This window comes from Zootoca vivipara, chromosome 5 (assembly GCF_965207765.1).
Source record: "Zootoca vivipara chromosome 5, rZooViv2.hap1.1, whole genome shotgun sequence".
In the NCBI taxonomy this organism is placed as follows: Eukaryota; Metazoa; Chordata; class Lepidosauria; order Squamata; family Lacertidae; genus Zootoca; species Zootoca vivipara.
In genome coordinates, this window is record NC_142588.1 from 12378829 (window position 1) to 12402164 (window position 23336).

General features: G+C 42.0%; 1 protein-coding gene across 5 annotated transcripts in view; it reads right to left on the reverse strand.

Moving 5' to 3' along the window:
* The window catches only part of USP54 (ubiquitin specific peptidase 54), a 90266-nt gene that overhangs the window by 55975 nt on the left and 10955 nt on the right, over window positions 1-23336 (reverse strand). For 2 of the 5 annotated variants that reach the window (XM_088669466.1, XM_088669465.1), the window contains exon 2: window positions 18381-18659. The exons of the other annotated variants lie outside the window; for them this stretch is intronic. The gene's annotated coding sequence lies outside the window, so the exon portion shown is untranslated. The remainder of the gene's footprint in view (window positions 1-18380; window positions 18660-23336) is intronic. 5 annotated transcript variants of the gene reach the window in all.

Sequence of the window (23336 nt, forward strand, 5' to 3'; positions counted from 1 at the left end):
TGTTGTTTTTGCACTTTGGACATTTGTCAGGGCTGGGGATTAGTTTAGTTTTAGTATAAATGTAATTCTCCATTATTTCAATTAGTATTGTCTTGTAGGTTTTCTGTATAGTTTTATTTTGTTTAAAGGGGAGAGGGTATGAGTCAGGGGTTGCAGAGATTGTGTAAATGAACTTAGTGCTTAGCTTATATTTTTAGTTGCTATTTTGTTAATGTTTTTAATATCATTTTATAGATTCTAAACGCCACATTCATTTGTTAATCACACGACTTGCCGTAATTATGAGGTTTAATTTACTTTTTAGTTGCTGTTTTGCTAATTTTTTTAAAAAATGCAACTGTTTTATTGATAATTTGTTAATTATTTTATATGATGTATGCTGTATTCACAATGTGCTATTATGTTTTATTTTGTTATGGTTATTTATTGGTTGTAAGCCGCTTTGAGATTCATTTGAATGAAAAGCGGCATAAAAATACAATCAATTGATCAATCAATCAGTGTGATACGTCCCACACCCCTAGCACAACCAGTTGTGGCTGCAGTCCACAAATGGCTGTGCTGGAGTGTGGTGGAGTCTCCTTCTTTGGAGGTCTTTAAGCGGAGGCTTGACGGCCATATGTCAGGAAAGCTTTGATGGTGTTTCCTGCTCGGCAGGGAGTTGGACTGAATGGCCCTTGTGGTCTCTTCCAACTCTATGATTCTATTCTATGATCCTTGTCATGCCCCCTCAGTCCTCTGGCCAGGAGTTACACCCACAAAGTCTGTTTGCTCACACACCCAAAATGAACTGTGCCAGTTAAAGACTATATGCTAAGTGAGTTTTGTAGATTTCCAACAAATCCCTTTGCCTTATAATCCATATATGTGACTTGACACACACCAAGTAGCTTGGCTCATTTTGTTGTGTTATCTGTTCTGCAGAGAAATTCTTCCCTGCTTTCTTGAAAAGTTGTAGTCTGGATTGCACAATGATCTAGGGGAACTTGCATTCACAGCATTGCTTGTTGCACAGAACTTGTACGTACATGCAACAGGTGTACTGCTCAGATGAGTAGAGCATTTTCTACAAGCCCTGCCCCTAGCCATGAGAAGTTTCAACCCTAAGGCCCCATCCAGGTGCCATAATGTTTTATGTCAAGAGCTGTCAACACTACTCACTTTCCCATGGGACAGTCAACTTATTTTTTTTTCACACCAATCTCAGTAAAAAGAGTATGTGCACACACCCCTAGAATAACCTATCAGTTTATATGAGAAGCAGGCTTATAAAAATGGGAGTGTGCTATTAAGAGTAATTCAAAGGATGTATGATCTTGAAATCTAGTAAATGTCTGTGGGTTGGTGTTTGTTTTATATCTTGTCTAATGCGACACTGGGAGATGTGGAAAGCATGAAACACAGTATTGCAAATGGTCACTACCTATGAAATGGTCATACAGTGGAACCTCGGTTTATGAACACCTCGGTTTATGAACACCGCAGACCCATCTGGAACGGATTAATTCATTTTCCATTACTTTCAATAGGAAAGTTCGCTTCAGTTTATAAACGCTTCAGTTTATGAACAGACTTCCGGAACCAATTACACCCATGCTTCAGTTTATGAACGCTTCAGTTTAAGTACTCCACGGACCCATCTGGAACGGATTAATCCACTTTCCATTATTTTCAATGGGAAAGTTCGCTTCAGTTTATGAACGCTTCAGTTTAAGTACTCTGCGGACCGTCTGGAACGGATTAATCCACTTTCCATTACTTTCAATGGGAAAGTTCGCTTCAGTTTATGAACGCTTCAGTTTATGAACAGACTTCCGGAACCAATTGTGTTCATAAACCGAGGTACCACTGTACAATGAGAAATAACACTCAAATTCAGATTAGTACAGGCAAAACGGACAAAGCAGGATAAAGGCAACAGAGACCACAGCACTCCTGTGAATCCTTTTGAGCAATTTTCTGCTTTTAGAAGTTTAATCAAACATCTAACTAAAGTCAGGCAATTTTGAAGAGACAGTACGGGCTTAAAAGGCACTTTAGCTCACATAAGCAGCTGCAGGGGCATCACAAGCCCTCAACATGCTTCAGTTTTCCTGACAAGCAGGTATGAATTCTTCTCTAATTACTCCTACTTGTAAAATATTTGTTCCTCTGATGCCATGGAGAGTGCAGTGACTGACTGAATACTTCCTCCCTAGGAAGGGGATCTGAGGAAAACTCTGGGGCAGCCTCAAATTACTACACTGAACACATCTGATTCTCCTGGTAGGGAATCTGTTTCAATACACAAAGAGCACTCGAATAATATAGAACAGGGGTGTCCAACAGGTCGATCGCGATGTACTGGTAGATCCCTGGGAGATTTTGGTAGATCATGGTCGATCGCTGTGTTCCTTTCCTTAGCATAGGTAAAATAGAATCCGGCCCCGTCGCGTCGCTCTGCCCTCCATTGTTGCATAATGTGCAGAACAGAAGACAGCTTACTCAGTGACCTGTTGATGAGTGGCTGTTACCCTTTCTTCCTTGAAGTTAGGCTGGAATTCTGTAAAATTGGGGCTTTCCTTCTTAAAAAAAAAGCTCAACAACTTTGACCTACAGCCCCCAGTTTTTAATTCTGTGAGTAGATCGCAGTCTCTTGGGAGTTGGCCACCCCTGGTATAGAAGTTAAGTATTTGCTACTGAATAACCAGGCAAAAGAGCATGCATGGTCTCTTTAATTCAAACAGAAGCTCAAGCTATGCTTAAGCCCTGGAAATACGACAAGAACATGGAGCATTCTCACACAAGCTATCCATTTTACCTCATCCCTGCTATGAGAAAGGAAGAAAGGAGGAAGAAGAAAAGGAGAGGGGGAGAGGTCAGAAAAGTATGACGCATATTCTATAGGAAACAAAGCATCAAGCACCAAAGCTTCTCTCTTGAAACTGCTATTTAAAACAGTTCCATAACTGACCAGCTATCCCTTCTTACCTAGGGACAGTTCCTAAGTTTTGAAAGTATCAGGTATACGTCTATATTTCATGTAATGCCACAGCATGCAAGGACCTCATCCAAACCTGCCAAGCTTTGTGCTAATGGTTGGATACAACCCAAAGAAAGAAAAGGCCACACACTGCAGGGTCTTGTAATAGTCCCTGCTTCACCATACCATGTACAAACTGTAAAGAAATGTGAGTATGCCCCTTACACACCGGAAGGGAGAGGTAGTCTACTGGCATATATCCACTAATGCTTGCAACGTGATACGTTTTTACAAGAGTAAATATTGAGAAACACTGAGAAATATTGAGAAAAGCAGCACAACTATTGACACTGCAAAGCTTTTTATGAGAAGCTAAATAAGGATGGATAAATATTTAATAGTGCAGCAGGAGCTGAAGAGGCAGAAGTGTTGCTGAATACTTTCCTTTTTTTATTTAAAAGATTTATGCCCCAACTTTCAATCAAATTATTCTCACAGCAGCTTACAACAAACAGGCTGTGATAACAGGAAGAGAAAAATTCCATGCACATGGATGTGTGCACACGTACACACATGAAGCCATGTTCCCCCTGCTTGACAGAAGGTGCCAGGGTGCACTTCCCTTCTGTTCTCCATCTGTGATGGGTCCCTGTGCAAGATGACTACTGCCCCCCCCAGTACCCAAGTCACTCTGCTGTCCTTTTTACTCTCTCCACCAACCAGCAAGGCAACCTTAATTGCTTGCTCCCCCCCCCTTTTAAAAACTTTATACAGAGGTTGCTGGTGGGCACAACTGGAAGCTTGCTGTCCATCATGCCCAACAACAAACTCTGTAAAAAGTGTTCTTAAAAGTGAAAGGGACTCATTTCCTACCATCACCCACTATGCAGCCTGGTTGATCAATTTATCCCTTCCACCTGTGCCAGTGGGGGGCAGGGGCACAGAGAAATTAATCCCTTTGTCTTTTGAAAGAGGTTTTTGTTATGTGCATTGGGCAGCAAAGTTCCAAATTGCACCCATTTCCCTAGAGAAATTTAATATAGTGGCCATGACAGAAGGTTCATTGCAGCTGCACACCAAGAGATCCCTTTAGTTTCTTTTTCTCTTACAATGGCCAAAGGGTATCAGTCACGCCCACCAAGTTCATTTCCCTAGAGTGCCTGGGCTCCATGTGGGACCACAGGCACACTGGGGGAAATGAAGACGGTAGCTGCAGTTGGAGCTTCACTTTGCAATACACCCACCTCTGCAAAAAAAGATTTTTAAAGGTGAACAAATATATTGATGCAGCTGCCCCGTAATTTATTTGGCTACTCGCTAAGCTGCGGGATCCTGGCCTTGTGCCCTGTAATGAACTTTCCTCATTCAGATTTTTCCCCTTCTTTTTTGTGTGTGTGTATTTCTGGAAACCTATTGATACCACTCTTTTCATGAAACAACTCTCTCTTTTCTCATATTTGTCAGAGATAAAATTCTTTGTTGACAAAGATATGTTGAGGAGAGAGGCATGGATACTGTTTCTGGTTGTGTGTGTGTGTGTGTGTGTGTGTGTACACACATACATAATACATACATACATTTGATACTATCCTATCCTATCCTATATTACACTGAAACATTTAAATGTTTCTTTGGTTGTCCACAAATCTTCCTGCCACACTTGCCATTCTCTCCTGCCATACCAGTGTGGCATGCCCCACCCTTTGAGAACCACTGTGATTTAGTCAAATCCCAGCCACCTGCTAAATCTTTGTTTCCTAAACGTGGGAAAATCCACTAACATTTCACGACCTTTAGCTTTTTATGAGAAGATGATACAAACTTCCCAATAAAGTAACAGAGCACAATGTTTTCACAGCTTGCTCTCTCTGCCAAGTCATAGCTTAGGGGGGAAAGGGATTCCATAACAGTTGTTTCATAAACATAATGTTCAACAGAAAAAAGGGGGGGACACACAGAAAGATCACCACAGCAAAATTTTGGTTTGTTTGTTTGTTTTTAAGTTACATCAAACACATTGTAATCTTCCTTCATAATGTACACCAAGAGCACCTGATCCAATAAAATATATAACCTCAATACTTCTAATGCTGGCAGCTGTGTAGCTGTTTACAGTGAACAGAATTATACTAGCAAAAGTTATCTTCTTTATCTTGATAGGAAAAGACAGTAGTCAAACATATCTGAAGTCAAGCCTCCCCCCACAACCCGCCCCCTAAGGAAAAAGCAAGTTTGGTTTGCTACAAATCTAAATGCTAGGAAAAGAAAGGATATTATTGTTTCATAATGCCTAACTTCCAAAGTCAGGAAATCTGGTATTTAATGATGAAGATAAATAAAACAATAAAATTCAACAGGGATCAAACTTGCAACTTGGCATTATCAGCACCATGCTCTAACCAACTGAGCTATCCAGCTGATGACTTGGTGGAGTTGAAAACTGAAAATATTTGTAGGGCCACAGGGTTCTGCGAGTTTCCTATGCTATTCAAAAACTCCTATGCTATTCAATATTACATGAAACTGCTTGGAGAGGATGTGACCATCTAGCTAACGAGGCAAGAAGTGTTAGGCCTTTTAAAAGGGGAGTTGGGAAGTATTTCTTAGAAGCTTGATTCATGGTACCCAGAAATGAGGAGGTTGGCTATCAGGATCAGGCTTTATCAATGGAGTGAAACTCCTTGTCCATATCAATTCATTTTGGCACCAGATTGAAAGTACTGTGTTTTCCTAGTCTTTTAATTGTTTCCAAATTGGCCTATGGTTGACTATTAAGGAATTTGCTGATCTTTTATTTAACTGTTTTTAATCACTGTTTTGCATGTTTATTGCAAACCACATTGAAAACATTTTATTGGCAAGCAGGGTAAAAAAAAATTTTTTAACCAATTAGCTAAATGATTAACTTCTGCAGTCACTACCTATGCTTTCAAACATTATCTCTACAGCTACAAGGACAAGTTTTGTTTTCTAAACATCAAATAATCTGGTACTGCACTCAGTACTAGACTGATGCAGTCCTAGAAGTACAAGATTTCATCAAGTCAAAGTCAAACTGCCCTGAAGGAAGCAGTAAGGATTATTTAGATTTAGATGCATTAAGATTTCTTTTTTAAACTGATTTTATTTTAGTCTCTCTAGCTTAAGTCAAATAATCTCCACAGATATTTAATATTTGTATACCTCCTGAAAATACTGTCAAAGTGGGGTACAAATTCAATAGGATTTTAAAGATTTGGTTAGGAATGTGATGTTAATTGACAAAAAGTTCTATGGCATGGAGGACAATCTCTCTCTCTCCACCCCACATACTCAGTACAGCTACACTGAAGTATAGAATGAGTTGTAGCATTTATTGCTGTCAATTCAGCATTTATTTCCTTTCAATAACACCTAGAAGTACCGGTATGTTATAGACTGTCAGTGGTTCTTTGATCACAGACCCACTGACCTGTTAAACTTAAAAGGATTGATATTTATCTTGGACCATAGCTGGAAAAATCATAGAAATAGATTGTTGCAGCTGTTTGGACTGCAGAACTGAATGCATGTGATTATTACAGGGCTGAACATATTATGCTGCAGACAGGGAAAGCCACAAGGTCTCCTGATGTAGATCAATGTTGAAAGACCTCTTAAATCTTGCAGCTCAAATACTTTATATAAATACATAAATTTCAATGTATTTGGCAGAATTTCTTAGAATTTCCCCTTTACACTCCTACTTTCTGTGCCAACAACATGTTTATTTTTTCTTCATTGAAAAGGGGAGAATTAGAAAAAGAGAGACGGAAGAAACAATTGGAAGAATAACCAAACCAGTATATGTATAAATGATAGTGGTAAATTATTTAATACACTGGGAAGAAGGAAGCAAGATGGTCTCTTATTGCAAAAAAAAAGTTTTAAAGATTTCCATAAACAATATTTTAGAAGTTTAACCAAAGGAAACCTTGAACACCATAGATCTGTCACAGCAATAGGTGCAATAACATTTCCCCCACCCAGTAATCTTTAAGGCTTGTGCCTAGCAAGGGTTTTCATCCTACAGCTCTCAGCCAAGACCAAGCAGCCGAAACATGAAGCACTGATAGTACAAGATGGAAAGGATGCTGATTGACTGTCAAACCAGGCAATACAAGCATGGGGATGGGGGAGAGGCAATTGATCCCATCTGTCCACCTCATTCCCTGGCAGCTCTACCAGACTGAGCACTGTTGAGCTGCAGAACAACTGTTGGGGAAATCCCTAGAAATTAGCAAGGGTATGCTGTCACACTTACTTTTTATTTACATTACGAGATGACTGAGGGTGTATGTGTGCACTTCCTTTAATCACCAAAAATCCCCAACAATGCTTTTGTAGCTCTGCAGTCTCACTATTGCCTGTGCTTCCTGGAATGTGTTTCGAAACAGAAGGACCTGTGAGCAGCTGGTGATGCTACCTGTGGAGAGCCTGGGAATGGCAAAAATATTTTTGCATTGCTTTCAAGGGCTCCAGCTGCAGAACTGCACAAGGATTGTGTGTTTTTTTTAATAAAAAAAATTAAAGGAAGCATGGACACAAGCATAGAAACATTCATGCACACATGCTCAGTTATCTTGTACGGTAATTTAAATAAAAGGTACGGTAAGTGCCCCAGTACATGTCAGTATATGTCAGTGCGGGGGCTTTGCATCATCGCCCACCCCCAGTGTTTCCAAAAGTACACCTGCTAATTTCTCCTAATATTCACAGTCTTGCCCAGGCATCCCCAAACTTCGGCCCTCCAGATTTTTGGATTACAATTCCCATCTTCCCCAACCACTGGTCCTGTTAGCTAGGGATCATGGGAGTTGTAGGCCAAAACATCTGGAGGTCCGCAGTTTGGGGAAGCCTGGTCTTGCCCGTTTTTGAGGGCAATTTCTTCCCCAACCTCTGTGAGCAGCTGAAAAAAAAACTCTTGGCCAAAATATTAGGACAGCCCTAGTTTCAGCATTATCCTTTATTTTTGCCATTTGTTGTGAGATCTATAGCTCATAAAATTATTAATAGAGAGCATTTTCATAACAAACAGCACTGAGATTTGTTCAGTTCAAACAGATCGTGAGAAGCTACCACTTACTTCATGATGAACAGCACGGCGTGAAACAATCTGCCCAAATGTAATTATGCCTGTTTAATGATATTATAAAAACACAAGTCACACACTTTCCCACACACTCCCTGAAAAACATGAGCCAAAGTCTTCTCAACTATCAGAACTTTCTGGGATTCCCAAGTAGTACGGCCTGCACATATTTAATCACAAAGGCTGGACTGAACAGAAACCACAAACAACTATCATTAATAACAGAGCATAGGGAATCTTTCTATGCTGTATTTCAGTGCAGCTGCTCCAATACAAATATGACTCTTCTACTCAGTTTACTCTGGGAAGCTAAGTGGAAGAAATTAATTGCAAGGACAGTGTCTGAAGAAGACATCTACTAGTCACTTCCACTAACAGGTAGAGAATGCACCTGCACAGGAGTTTACCTCTCTGAACAGTTTGTATTTACTAGCATACCAGACATTTTGCTATGAAAAATTCATATAACACTAAAGCCCTGAAAAGGCATGGACATTGAAACCATTAACCTACAGTTGAGGAGCACCAACTCAAACTGCATGACCCACAAATCCAAGTTCCACGGCATCATTTAGCTCCAAGGGTTCAGTGCACTGAAGTGGAATGTATGCAATGGCTTTGCAAGATAGCACACTGGAAAAGATGTGAGCAGAGGTGATGGCAAAATCCTACCACCACACAGACAGAATTACAATTTGGTCCATGAGCTAATATGCTGCCACAGGCATCTCTTCTTGAAAACCCAGGGTATCTTTTGAAATATAAATGCAGCACCAACCCTCAAATATGCAGCAACACCCTACTTTCTCACATATGCAGTACTTTATTCCTCGTGTATATGTGCGTGCACGCACGCGTACACACACACACACACACACCAGCACCTTGCCATACATGCCCTTCCAAGTGTCCCCTTTTCATGATCGATGGACAGGCTCCACATCTTTGGGGTCTGGGGCCAGAGATTCAGAGGAAGTATCAAAGTAAGAGAGGGATTTGCCCCTGGAATAAGTCAAACTGCCCAGAAAGCTGTAGCACAGGAGCAGACTGTTTTATCACCACCACTCCATCCTGAGAAAGTTACATTGACATCCTCAAATTCTGAGGACTCCAGAAAACTACAGTCTCTTCTGCGCCATCAGTCAATGGTTACTCCTTCCTCCTGGGCTGTGTCCAGAAAGTGGTGTTGGGGCATGAGTTAAGACCCCTCACGTTCACTTGTGGGGTGCCTCAGGGCTTCATCCTCTCCCCCATGCTTTTTCACATTTATATAAAATGGCTGGGGGTGTGAGCTGAGTGTCCACTAGTATGCAGATAATAGCCAGCTCTAACCTCTCACTTAAATCAGAACCAGTGAAGGCGGTGAATGTCCTGTGTGAGTGGCTGGAGGTGGCTGGGGGATAGATAGCAGACCACAGACTGAGGCTGAATCCCAACCAGAAGTACAATTTCTGGGGGACAGGGGACGGGCAGGTGTGGGAGACTTCCTGGTTCTGAATGGGGTAACTGTGCCTCTAAAGGACCAGCTGTGCAGCCTTGGGGTCATTTTGGACTCACAGCTGTCCATGAAGGCGCAGGTCAACTCTGTGTCTCGGGCGACTGTTTAGAGCAGTGTTTCCCAACCAGTGTGCCTCCAGATGTTTTGGGACTACAACTCCCATCATCCCTAGCTAGCAAGACCAGTGGTCAGGAATGATGGGAGTTGTAGTCCCAAAACATCTGGAGGCACACTGGTTGGGAAACACTGATTTAGAGACTCCTTCTGGTATGCCAGGTGAGACCCTGCCTGCTTGCCCACTGTCTTGCCAGGGTGGTACATGCTCTGGTTATCTCCTGCTTAGACTACTGCATTGCCCCCTACATGGGGGTACCTTTGAAGGTGACTCAGAAACTACAATTAATCCAGAATGCTGCTAGACCAGGGACTAGGAATGGTCGCCAGGGCCATATAACACTGGTCCTAAAATATCTACATTGGCTCCCAGTACGTTTCTAAGCACAATTCCAAGTGTAGGTGTTGACCTTTAAAGCCCTAAATGGCTTTGGCCCTACATGCCTGAAGGAGTCTCTACCCCCATTGTTCAGCCCAGAAACTGAGGTCCAGGTAGTTCCCTCATGATGAAAACTCAGGTTACAGGGAACCAGGCAGAGGCCCTTCTCGGTAGTGATGCCCATGGTATGGAACACCCTCCCGGCAGATGTCAAAGAGATAAATAATTATACGACCTTCTGTAGACATCTGAAGGCAGCCCTGTATCAGAAAGCTTTTAATGTGTGATGTTCTGTTGTGTTTTTGTATATTCTGTTGGAAACTGCCCAGAGTGGCTGGATCAACTTAGTCAGATGGGCAGAGTACAAACGAACAACAATTACTACTACTACTGAAGCAGACTAAGACCCTTTAACTGCTGACTCAGTTTGGGCTTGCTTGTTGCTGAAGCAACATTTGACTCTCCAGCCTGAGTGGCAAATGGAGCTATCCACAGTGCTACTTGTTTTGCTTGCCTTGCCTTAGCAGAATTTGATCTCTGCTTTGCTTGACTTTGTCTTATTGGAGGGATGGGAAATCTCAGGCCCAGGGACCAAATGCAGCTCTTGGTGCCTCTCTGTCTGGTCCTTAGAATTCTCCCCAGGCATATCCTCTCACCATTCCTGTTGTGTACTCTCCTTGAGTACTTTGCCTGGCTAGAGCATGTCATTGATAATGTTTATTGCTTGCCTGGATGGAGAAGAGTGTGGGTAAGTACAGTCAGCCTACTATACAAAGATAACATTAATATTCATTGTTCTATTCATTTTTGCTTATGGCTCTACCCACCACTGGCATGTGGTCCCCAGGCTGAAAAAAAGTTCCCTACCCCAACCTCCTTGGAACCTAGCTTCCGCTTTGCTGGTCTTTGCTTTAGTAGAAGCTGAACCTTGCCTTGCTAGACCAGAACCTGGATATCCTTGACTCTGCCTTGGTTTCCTTGCTGGAACACAAATTTGTGCCTAACATCAACCCACACCCTGACATCAAACACACCCTGAACTATAACCTAATCTGGCTGAGACCACTACCTGGAACAGAACAGTTCTTTACCTTCAGCATGAAAGAAAGGGGTAGAGCAGCATTTGCAGGTCTGTAAAATCCCTCAGCAGTGTCCCCACCTCCACAGCACAAGTGGTACACCTAGGGATCTACAAGAGGTGGATTCCTAGCTCTCAACTAAACTTGCAACTCTAATAGTTACTATGTAATTATTAAAGCTTTTGAGAACACAGCTAATGAATTCCCTTTCTAATTAACAGTGTACATTTTCAGAACATGTTTTATGTTGGGCTAAAGCAAGTCCATTTGCCTCTAGTAGTTCTGAATACATGGCTCCCCTCCATTCATGAATCAAACTTCCAAATGTACGGTACATCTTCAACCTACAATAAATACACACCTAATCGGCAAGGGATGATTAGCTCTGTAGAAATAGGCCTACCCAAACAGCAGGTACTTTCTTCTCCTATGACCCTATGAAGCTGAGGGAATAATCTCAGGCAGTAATGCAGCCACAACAGGACATGTATGTACCCTAGAATGTACTGAAAGCCATGTGCTGATAAGCATCCAAGGGGACCATGGGAGAAAAAAACTGAGTGCAGCATTCTTGTCAGGTGCTGGAGCATTCACATCAGAACACTGAGAGTCAGTTTCCTGTTCCCTTAACATGCTGTGCTAGCAGGACAGTTCATCAGAGTAAGAGCTTGCAGGCCCTTCAAGTCATCAGATGGAAACCTCAAGCAGAATTCTTCTGGCAAAGGAGTCATGTGAACAGGATGAACCAATTACCTTCCTTGTATATAAACTCTGGGCCTCTTCACACTGAAACTCAGCTCACCTAGGGGTGGCATTCCACACTGCCTGTTTCTATCTATATGCCAGTACCCCACTGCCTATAGCAACTTTCTCCACCAAACCATAATTCTACTTTCAACTTCACAAGACACAACAGCAGGTACATTTTACCTATGTCCACTGCTTCATACCTGGTAGATACTATAAACACTAAAGATGCAAGTAGTGCACACAAAGAACGTTTTCTGAAATAGCCAGCAAGTTCTGCTAGTCTTTCAATCCAATTACAGATTCCCTTCCCTTAAAGTACTGCTTTAATCAAAAGTAAACATTTCACTTCCTCCTGAAATTTACACACGTCAGAGCAAACAACAATCCACTACAGCCACATGCTGTAACTGCAGTCTTTCTAGGTTCTGTGCTAGCTTAATTTAGGTCTACTATTACAGTTCAATACCTACCATACCTATCCACTAGCACTAACTGCTTTTCCTTGTATATGTGGGTGCCTAAGGAGTCTGTAGAGGCCTGGTTATTTTTGAATCAGAAGAAAGAGAATACTGAGAAGAATGGCTAACAAGTCACCATGAAGCCACTATTTAGAGACCCTCTGTTCACCTAGATAATGTGGTGCAATGCCAGAATTATTCATAGTCCAACAATCACATCACAGACCATGAAGCAGGCTGACAGCTGATATCAAAGACACGAAAGCACCTAACTTTTGTTGTTATTGCCCATCTTGCATGTGTTAATTACATTTGCAAGCCAAAAATTAAAAGCCAAGGTTCAAGCAAGCAGTGCTTGGGGGACCAAGGACATTTCTCATCAATACAGGACTACATTTTACCACAAGTGAGTGCTAAGTATGAAGGCAGTATGAAAAGGCAGGTAAAATTAGTCAATAAGCCACGCAGCATGCTTTTTTTCCTAGGAAGAAAGCATATGACACTTACTGTCATTAGGAAGAAACCTACAAGAAATGTTACGTCTAAACATGGGGCACTAGTGTCTTTCCACAGTCCTCAATTAAGAAGCATGCTCTTTGTATCACCTTCACACAGCAATTAATTCCTGAAGACTGCAGATGACTTCAGCAATATTTTTAATACTTACAAACTGCCTGTGCTCTATCCATTTCTTACTCCTTCCAGCTGGAAATCTGCAATTAGGAAATCATTCCCTCCTCTGCATCCGTCTCTCTCAAGCAGGTCTACTTAGAAAGATGACATCATCTCTACAGACATGCACCTGATTCTCAGGAAACTGCCCCTCCTCCAACAAGCAGGTCATTTTTTTTAAAGTGACAGCCAGAGACCGCCCTTGCCAGTGTGTTCTCGGCACTGCAGAACATACTCCCGTAATCATTCAATTTCTGCATTTTTCCTGCTCTGCTCAGCTCTGCTCTGCTCAGCCTGGATGTTAAATTGCTCCTTTGGGGGGGAAAACCCCACAGCAAAGAAATGTCATTTTTAGCTGAAATGCAGGTGACAATTCACAATTCCTCTATAACCAGCAATAAACCAAAGACAATGCAGTTTAGTCCCGTAATTCTGCCCCAAATGCATAAAGGTAGACAAGAGAAATCTCTTTCATATTTGAGACTAAGATTTCAAAAACATTTTAGCTCTGAATATTTTACCTCCATTCCCTCCTCTAGTCACTACAAAAATGTCCCTTTTCCTAATCCTACTATCTCTACTGCAATATATAATATAAATATGATCTATGGTCACAATTCAGCAAACAAATGATACAAACACACCCAGGATTGTTTCTTGCTGTCTGCTGTGAACTGACTGACTAGCACTCAGTCTTTTGCTTTCCACAGGCAACAAAGGATGAATAAGTGTAAGCTTGCCAAGCCAGATTTTAACACCATTCCAACCCCTCCTCTTTCTTCTTTAAATTGTGTGTACACAACTGACCTGGATAGAGAAGAGGTGGAGGAACACAGTGGTGGGAATTGGCCTGCAAGGGGAGACATAGATGCAGAGTAGTGTGGTACAGTGGGAGCAACATATCCTCATTACACTTCATGTTGGACTAGCTTTTCCTAGTATATGAGACTCAAGGCTGTGTTGTGGTCAAACCAGCAACCTTAGCCCTGCCCACCCGCTTAGGTGAATAGAACACGAGAAAGAAAGATTGTTGGGTTGTGTGCATGAGTCTATGAGTAAGAAGAATCTGCTCACTTCCTAAAGCAATCTTCTCTAAGCTGGGCTGGATCTAGACATGTCAAAGAAGCGATTCAGTTAAAGCAGGCACCCCCAAACTTCGGCCCTCCAGATGTTTTGGACTACAATTCCCATCTTCCCCGACCACTGATCCTGTTAGCTAGGCATCATGGGAGTTGTAGGCCAAAACATCTGGAGGGCCGCAATTTGGGGATGCCTGAGTTAAACACATACTGTACAGGGATATCCGGTATGGAAAGACAGGACTCCACAGTGCCATCTAGTGTCACAGTGTTATAACACCTATACAACACATATAAAACACTTTTTCTTTTCTGGAGTCCCTAGTGCCCTCCAGATATTGTTCCATTTCAGCTCCCATCTGCCAAAGCCAGCAGTGGTTAGGGATGATATATTCTTTATTAGGTTTAAATACCACCCTTCATCAAAAGGTCTCAGGGCATTTCATAAGATAAAAACACGAGGTAAAAGCACAAAGAAATAGTTAAAACAGAAACAACAATACAATAACCCCCTCCTACACTGAAAAAGCTGTAGAATATTAATCAACCAAAGGCCTGGTTGAAGAGGAATATTTCTGCCTGGTGCCTAAAGATATATAAGTCACCAGATGAACCTCCCTGGGGAGAAAATTCCACAAACGGGGAGCCACTGCAGCAAAGGCCCATTCTTGTGTTGCCCCCCCCCCCCGGGACCTCACATGGAGGAGGCACACGAAGAAAGGCCTCAAATTATGAACACAGTGTCTGGGTTGGTTTATATGCAGAGAGGCTATTCTTGAGGTATTGCAGTGATATAGTCCAACATCTGGAAATCATCAGGTTGGGGAAGGCTGTTTTAGAATAATCTACTATAAACGAGTTTTGAAATACCAGTACATCCATCAATACACTCATTGGTCTAAGGCTGGGTTCACGTAATTGAGTTAGGAATTTTTAATCCCTGCTTTAAAGAAGGAATCTGAAAAAAGTGACTATGTTGTATAAAGACATTCCATTGACATGCTTGGTACATTCCTAATTTCGACCCCATGCCTAAAGATGCTCTGTGTTCTGTAACTTTTGAAATTATGTTCTCACCATAAATGCCTAAGAGTGTTGTTCTTGCACAGCACATGCTTATTCAGCATATGCTCTGATTATCTATATTTCCTGTACAATCACTGTCTCTATATTTGCCTTTGGGGAAAGTCTTGATTAAAAAAAAATTAGTTGCCAAGAGCTGCTGTCAGTTTTCAATATTTAGCTCCCTTCCCAGGCTCACAAGAAGTGTGGGGGGGGTGTGTGTGTGGATGGATCTTGTCTCTTATATGCATGTAAACATGTGCGCAGAAACACTAAACCACCATGCAGTGCACAGCCAGCAACTGCATATGTTGGTGAAGCTCCTTTCGATTTTTAATAACCCAAGAGAAAACTCTTTTTTTTTCAAGTATAATTTTAGCCAAAAAAACAGACTCTTATCAGATTTTAAATCACTGCAGGACAAGCTATTGCAAAGAGGGATAATATTAAAAATATTAAACCACCATATTTAACAGTATGGGAGGTGTTACATGCATGTGTCAAGAAATTTGTGGATGATACTACAGTCATTGGGCTCATCCAGGAGGAGGATGAATCTGCATATACGCGGGAAGTAGATCATCTTGTCTCGTGGTGCAGCAGGAATAGCTTGGTGCTAAATGCCCAAAAGACAGTGGAAATGATAATTGATTTTAGAAGGCACCCTCTCATCTAGTTGCCAATTCTTGGTAACACGGTTGTAGTGGTAGAGTCCTTTAAGTTCTTGGGCTCTATGATCTCTCAAAAATTGAATTGATCAGATAACATCAATATTATTATTAAAAAGATACACCAGAGATTGTATTTCTTGTGACAACTAAGGAAATTTAATCTGCCCCAAGAATCGCTGGTCCAATTCTATAGAGGTACTATTGAAACTATCCTCTGTAATTCCATTACTGTCTGGTATGGTACAGTCTCTAAGCTGGACAAGAGGAGGGTCCAACGAGCAGTAAGAACAGCAGAGAGGGTAATTGGTGTTAGTTTGCCTCCAATAGAGACACTTTATGCCGCTCGAGTCAGGAAGAGAGCAGAGAGAATTGCTGTAGACCCTTCACATCCTGGTCATCACTTGTTTGATTTACTCCTATCCGGACGTCAGTACAGGACTCTATATACAAAAACGTCTAGGCACAGGAATACCTTTTTTCCTTGTGCCATCAAATTGTTGAATCTGTAGCTGTGGGTGGAAGGGAGGCGTTAGTGGTATGGGGTATTTTCGCTGTGCTGTTGTATTGTGAGGGGAATAGTGGTTGTACGAGGTACTTCCCCCCCCCTTTTCTTTACATTGCAATGTAGTTGAAGCAAAATTCCAGGTATGGTTGATACTTGGCCAATAAATTATTCTATTCTATTATCTTCTATTCTATTCTAAATAAATTATTCTTTATCTGTGAAATGTTGTGGGGTATGGATTAGTAATAAAGAACACAAGCTACTTTCATTCAAATATGTTAGCTACCATACCCAGGTGTTTAATACTCCTAAAAAAGTAAAGGTAAAGGACCCCTGATAGTTAAGTCCAGTCGCAGACGACTCTGGGGTTGCAGCGCTCATCTCGCTTTACAGGGCAAGAAAGACGGCGTTTGTCTGCAGTTTTTCCGGGTCATGTGGCAAGCATGACTGAGCCACTTCTGGCGCAATGGAACACCGAAACCAGAGCAGCGTACAGAAATGCCGTTTACCTTCCTGCCGGAGCGGTAACTATCTACTTGCACTTTTTGACGTGCTTTCAAACTGCTAGAAGCTGGGACAGAGCAATGGGAGCTCACCCTGCCATGGGGATTCGAACCGCCAACCTTCTGATCGGCAAGCCCAAGAGGCTCAGTGGTTTAGACCACAGCGCCACCCGCATCCCTGTTTAATAGTCCTAACTGCTCACTAATAATATCCATCTGAACTTTTTGCTTAATAAAGCACAGTACTTATTGGGCTGGTTTGCCACACTATGGCTTAGCAAGAGAGAACCCAGAGGAAAAAAATTATGTTAAGTTGTGGCCCTCCAGATGTGGGGACAGGAGAGAGGGGCTGGGGTGGCAAAGCTTAAGTTCTTTTATTTAGTGTATGCTTGGGGGTTTTCTGCCAGCATCACTTGGGGAAGTTCTCTTTCTATTCGCTGGTTATGTTTCCTTGGTGGTAAGAGGTTGAGGTGGCCTGGGTGTGGTTGATAGTCTTTGGCTGGCTGCAGTGGGATTTGTTTGTGCGTGGGTGACGGAGTTGTCGGGTTAAGTTAGCCAAATTGAATCGTATGCTGTCTGTGGGTTATGAGCTCTTTCTAGTGCGAGTGGGCATTGTTTTCTTGGAAGATGTTTAGTAGGGCCAGTTCTGGGGTGACTTCTAGTACCCGTTTAGTTATTTTGCTTATTTCTGATATGACTGTGCACACTCCTTTTCTGACGGGGTCCTCAATTACTTGGTTTGGTGGGATCTGCTGGTTCAGATACAGTTTATGTCTGAGAAGGCCCCAGGAGGGATCATGGGGAGGAGGTGCAAGGAAAAAACTGTTGTGACATTGATTTCTTAGGCAACTTGGAAGGGCTGTGGTGGGATCCAGAAACGGCAACCTGGAGCCCCACTGACACTTAACTGCTCTCTTCTCCATCAGCTCAGGAGCGTTTTCTGAGACACCTGCTGGGTATGATAGCATCCTTTGTCGTTCGAGCATCTTTATCAAGATGCTAACAGATCTGCCTGCCTTTGATCAGTTGTGCTTCAAGGGAAGCTCACCAGTCCTCTGATTCTTTAGTATTTTCCAGCCCAGATAGATGTTAACCAAAGGATCTCACAATAGTATAGGAGAATCAGATGCACCACAATAACATCTTGGATGGGATGGCTTTCAAAGAGGGCTAGACAATTGCATGGAGGAGAGACCTATCAAAGGCAACTAGCCGTTATGGCTATGCTCAACCTCCCCTGTTGGAGGGAGCAATGCTTCTGAAAAGTACTTGCTGGAAGCCACAGACTCCCCAAATGTGTTTCACAAGGACCCCTTCCTTCCCTCTGCCCCAGTACCCGAGGGTCGTCATGTCTCTCCAGGGATTTGGTCAGAACAAAGTATATGTTGGAGAAAGGCTCCCTCCCTGCAAAGAAAATGGAGGAATCAGCAGGCGCCTGGCTCCCAGCCATGCTAGCACCAGTCTGGAGCATGAGGGTGGGAGACACAAGAAGGAAGCATTCCTATAGTATAGGGTACTCTATTGGCATTTCCACCTACCTGAACTCTGAGCCTTTCCCTCCTTGTTCTGGACTGCCTCTCTCCTAAGGAAGATGCAAGCTCTTGCTGGAAGCCACTGGTGGGGAGAGTGTTCCTATGATTCCCAAATGTTTCAGAAGCATCTTTTTGTTCCTTTAGCTGCTTGATATAATCATAGCATGGCAGAGGTGGAAGGGATCCCGAGGGTCATCTAGTCAAGCCCCTGGCAACACAAGGATCCTGCCCACAACCAGCCCTGGCTGGGCTCCAAACTCCAGTCTTCTGGTTACCATTGCAATTCTGCATGGTGTGGAGAAAGAGGAGAGAGAAATGTGTTGCTTACACTCTCATAACACTGATATGAGATCCACACCATGCAGCCTTTTCAATAACTAAAGTCTAAAGGGCTGTCACATGGAGGATGAAGCAAGCTTATTTTCTTCTGCTCCAGAGGCCCTTAGGGCCTGAAGCAGTGACTCTCCTTCCTTGGAGGTTTTTAAGCAGCGCTTGGATGGCCATCAGTCATGGATCATCTGGTTGAGATTCCTTCATTGCATCCAATGCGCCTTTAAAGCACATGACTTCCCCCGAAATGATTCGTGCCATTGTGGCTTCCCTCTCACAGACCTACAATCCCCAGAACTCCTAACAAACTACAATTCCCAGGATCATTTGGGGGAAGACACCTGGTTTTTAGAACAGGGATGGAGAACCTGCAGTTTGCTCACCCCCATTTCCTAGGAACCAGGAATGGGAAGCTCAAGTGCTTCTAACAGTATGGTTATAGGGAGCAGCATGTATAAAATATTGGATGTAATAGGGTTATTAAGGTAATTGTATCAGAATTGTGGGAATGTTAAGGAGGGAGGGAGGGAGGGAGGGAGGGAGAAAGAGAGATTGTGGAATTCTGGTGGTGAGTGATGATTGGAGGATTTGAAAGGGAGTTTGAGTGTGAGGCAGTTGAGAGTCAGTTGAGAGCGGTAGGTTCTGGAGGCGGTGGTTGGGCAACTAACTATTCCGTTTAGGATCAGTAGTCCAGTCGTCATTTTTGTAATAAAGCAGCATATAAGATAAAGTGAATTTGAGGCCATAAGCTCAGGTACACACGTCATCCTACAATCATTTAGTGAATCATCCATACAGTCTCCTTTAGTGAGGGTGCAGTACCTAGGATCTGGACCAAACATTTATATATATTTTTTCTCTTTTCTCGTTTCATGGGTTTATGTTCTGGTTCTAATGATGTAATGGGGTGGGGGCTCTTTAAATACTGGGGGCTGCCGCACATTCCTTTTCTTTTTTAAAATAAAATAATTTCCCCTCGTTTTCAAAAACACATGCATTGTCTCTTTCTTCGGGTTCTTCAGTTAAATGTGTTGTGAGACACAGTATAGGGTTGGGAAGAAAGGAGGGCAGGACTGCAACTCCCATTATCCCTAACAATGGCTCCTCATGTTAGTGTTATCCTTGCTCTACTATTTAGTGGACAAAGCAATCTGAAGTCCAAACCATGCTTGTTCTTCTGTGTCTGAAGGCCTAGTCTTTCTCATTTAAAGTTTTAGAATATGCTAAGGAAATCTGTGGGAAGATCTGCTGTCCAAGTTAAAGCAAGCTTTTACAGACAATTTTCCAACAGGTTTTACATAAAAGAGTGGCAGGCATATTATACACACACACCAGCAAGGAATTGTCAGGAGAAGGAAATAAAAAGCGAGTTTTGGTTCTCGTAGTATTTATTGTCCAAGCTATGGGTTCATTGTAAATAGACTTTTTATAATCATGTATCCCTCCTTTCCTTCCCCTCTGCAATATATCCACCCTTAGAGGCTGGCTCCATTTCAGTAGCCAAGAGTGATCTTAGTACCCTTTTGTCCTTGGAACAATTGTTGCTGAGCAGAGAGATGAACTGGTCTCAGGCAGAAAGAGGCCCTTTTTCTTTTTAAATCACAATTCCACCCCTCCCCACCAGATTACTTTTGGCAGAGGTAAAGCCTCGCTCTTTACACCAAAATGACAGAGCAAACATTGTCCTGTAAAACATTCACTGGGGGCCTTGTTAAGCTGAGGGAATGCACATGGCTTCCCTTAGCCAGCTATCAAAGGTGTGCATATCCTTCTGCTGCTGATATACTGCTGCTATACTCTATAGCAGCAGGAAGGAAGCAGGGATCTTCAACCTGCATGTTAAATACTCCAAACACAACACAGCAATAACAGGCTAATCCCTTTTACATCTAAAATGTTAGAAATTTTACTTCTTTTTTATCTCTTAAAACAGTAGCTAATCATAAGACTTGACTCTACAAACATGCACTACTGAGAAGTGACAAGAGTTCTCTGTCACATAATGACACACACAAAATTAGAAGGTGGTTGTATTTTCACGACTGTCATCAAAATGCATCTCTTAAAAAGTAGGTCCCAGTGATTTCACATCAATTTTTGCCACTGAAGAATACACACAGGATTTTTTGTAAAGAGATATACAACATAAGTTTCAGAGAAAAAGTTATTAGATGATGGCTGGGGTGAAAGAAAACATTTGCCCTGGGTAGCTGGTAGTTCTCCTATACCCTATCTGCTTTATTGTTCAACTCTCTAAATGAGACACACACACACACACACACCCCTACATAAAATCATTTAAAAGGAGGCAATGGAAACTTGTGGTTAGAGGGCTAGCCGCTAGACTAAGAAGAGTGAGACCCAAGTTCAAATTCCCACTCAGCTGGGACATTTATGTTGGGAGACTCATTCCCCGTCTGCAGTCATAGGATTATCATATGACTGTATGTGTTTTGTTCCCACAGAGTGGATGTGACGTAGACAGGATGTTTGTCTTACTGTTGTTCCTGAAGTGGGATTGTTGCTCCTTTGTTCTTTCTCTTTACTGGCTGTGATGCCAGAGAGAGGGAGCCATGATGTAGAGCTCCCATCTGTCTATATGTAAATAAAGCAGTTTAGCCTTATTTACTGACTTGTGTGTGTTGTTCTTAACGTTTGTGAGAGCAATTGCATATTTGGCCTGTGGAGCCAGTTTAGCCACTGGCCCCCCGGGACAGCTTAATGCCAACAATTTATTGGGTTTTCACAACCTGCAGACGTTTGGGGAAAATTTGGATTTTCAGGTAGGGAGGCCATTCCAACCTTCTGTTTGTTTGTTTGTTTGCTTGCTTGTTTTCTGCAAGGGTAAGAAGCCTCTTCGGTCCACTTATTTTCCTAATCTGTATCTCATCCCACTTAGGCCTCCAGGATGTACACAATGAACATCTACATAATATAAGAAGCAATACACTTAGACACAGCCAACATTTTCTCAAACACAAAAAACATACAACAGTTTAATGTTATGCCATTTACTCTTGAGCACAATAATAAAGCAAGTTAAAAATAAACATGAAAAAGAAAATTTGATTACTGTAGTTCCATTCTCTCAAATACACTTGAGGTCCTTGCCACAGTTTTCCAATAGTCTCTCCCCCCGCCCCCCAATATCAAAATGAATTTAGTAAGTCAGATCATTGCAGATGTTAAATTAGGAGAACTGAGCCAATTTATTATTGGAGCAAGTTATCCATATGCTGACAGATATGCAGACATTAAATTCTGAACTGACTGGATGCTCTGGGCTGAGATCACTAAACCAGTTAAGCAAAACTATTTTGTCATAACTTTGATTCTGAACACAGACTTTAATCTTAATCCTTAAAACTTCATCTATCAATTGACTTTCTTTACCAGCATAATGTTCTATTCTGAAATTTTGTTTTGACTACAAATGTCAGATGTTGAAATAAACAGCAATTTGATAGTACACAAGTTCTCAGCTCAGTTTCTTGCTTTACTAATATGAATGGAACAATATTGCCATTATTTTGCACATTGAGCTATTGAACTTGATTCAGCACAGCCGCAGCAAATCTTTAAAGTTGCATATAGCAAGACTCAGCTAAATAGCTGCCGATTTCTTGGCAGCCAAATCCATCAAGCTTTGCTAAACCCAATATTACACTAAGCAAATGAGTCCCCCTGCCTCCAGCAGAATTTCTTGACTGACACTTACCTAGAAATAAATTTCCCAATAATATTCAAAGACTTTAGCTCTTTGGGAGGGAAAAAGACAGTCAAGACTATTCAACAAAAGATACTTGTGCGCAGACAGAGCACTGAGGTAATACTGATCTACGGAAGGTACCCACCTCCCCAAAGCATGCACACGCAAGAACCTTGTGTGATCAGACCTTGACAAGCATTTCCATGATAAGGAAAAATCTATGACCTACCGCTCAGCAGTAGCTTCCAGTTTGAAATCCCAAAACCAGACACACACAATTGTAAGGTTGCTCCTATTTGATTTATTTATCAGATTTATTTTTATAAGCTCTCTCTAAACATGGATGGGAAAATAATATCAAGGCAATGAGGTAAAAACACAAAACCAAATATTGATATTGCGGCTAGTGCCTCTGCAAAGGTTGGAAATTAATTTGTGAGAGAACTGTAGCATTGTTGCCCCCCCCCCGCCTTTGGCAAATTTACAAAATCAAATACTGGTATTTATTTTAAAATACATAGAAAGAGGACAAAATAAATCATTGCTGTTCCTCTTTGTTACTATGCTCTGTAAGCATATGCTAAATTAGCAATTCTACTTTTTTAAACTTTTTTTAGCTTGGCCCTGGAGAGAAATTTTTATTTTGACAGCTAAATACTAAACTGCAGGACACATCATTCAGAACAATAAGTTTCCTTTCAGAGCTGACTTCCCAACCACAATCAGCACTAAACACTTCAATACATTTCAATAAATTCCATCAACATCCCACTTGGTAGAAAACACAATGGAAAAACAAAGGGCCTTGGCTCTAGTCAGCTGACAACAACAGAAACATGGAGCCTTTCCTAGCGCTACAAAATAATGAGTTTATAGCACATCACCACAGCCACCACTGCTTGGAAAACACCTGAGTTGAAACA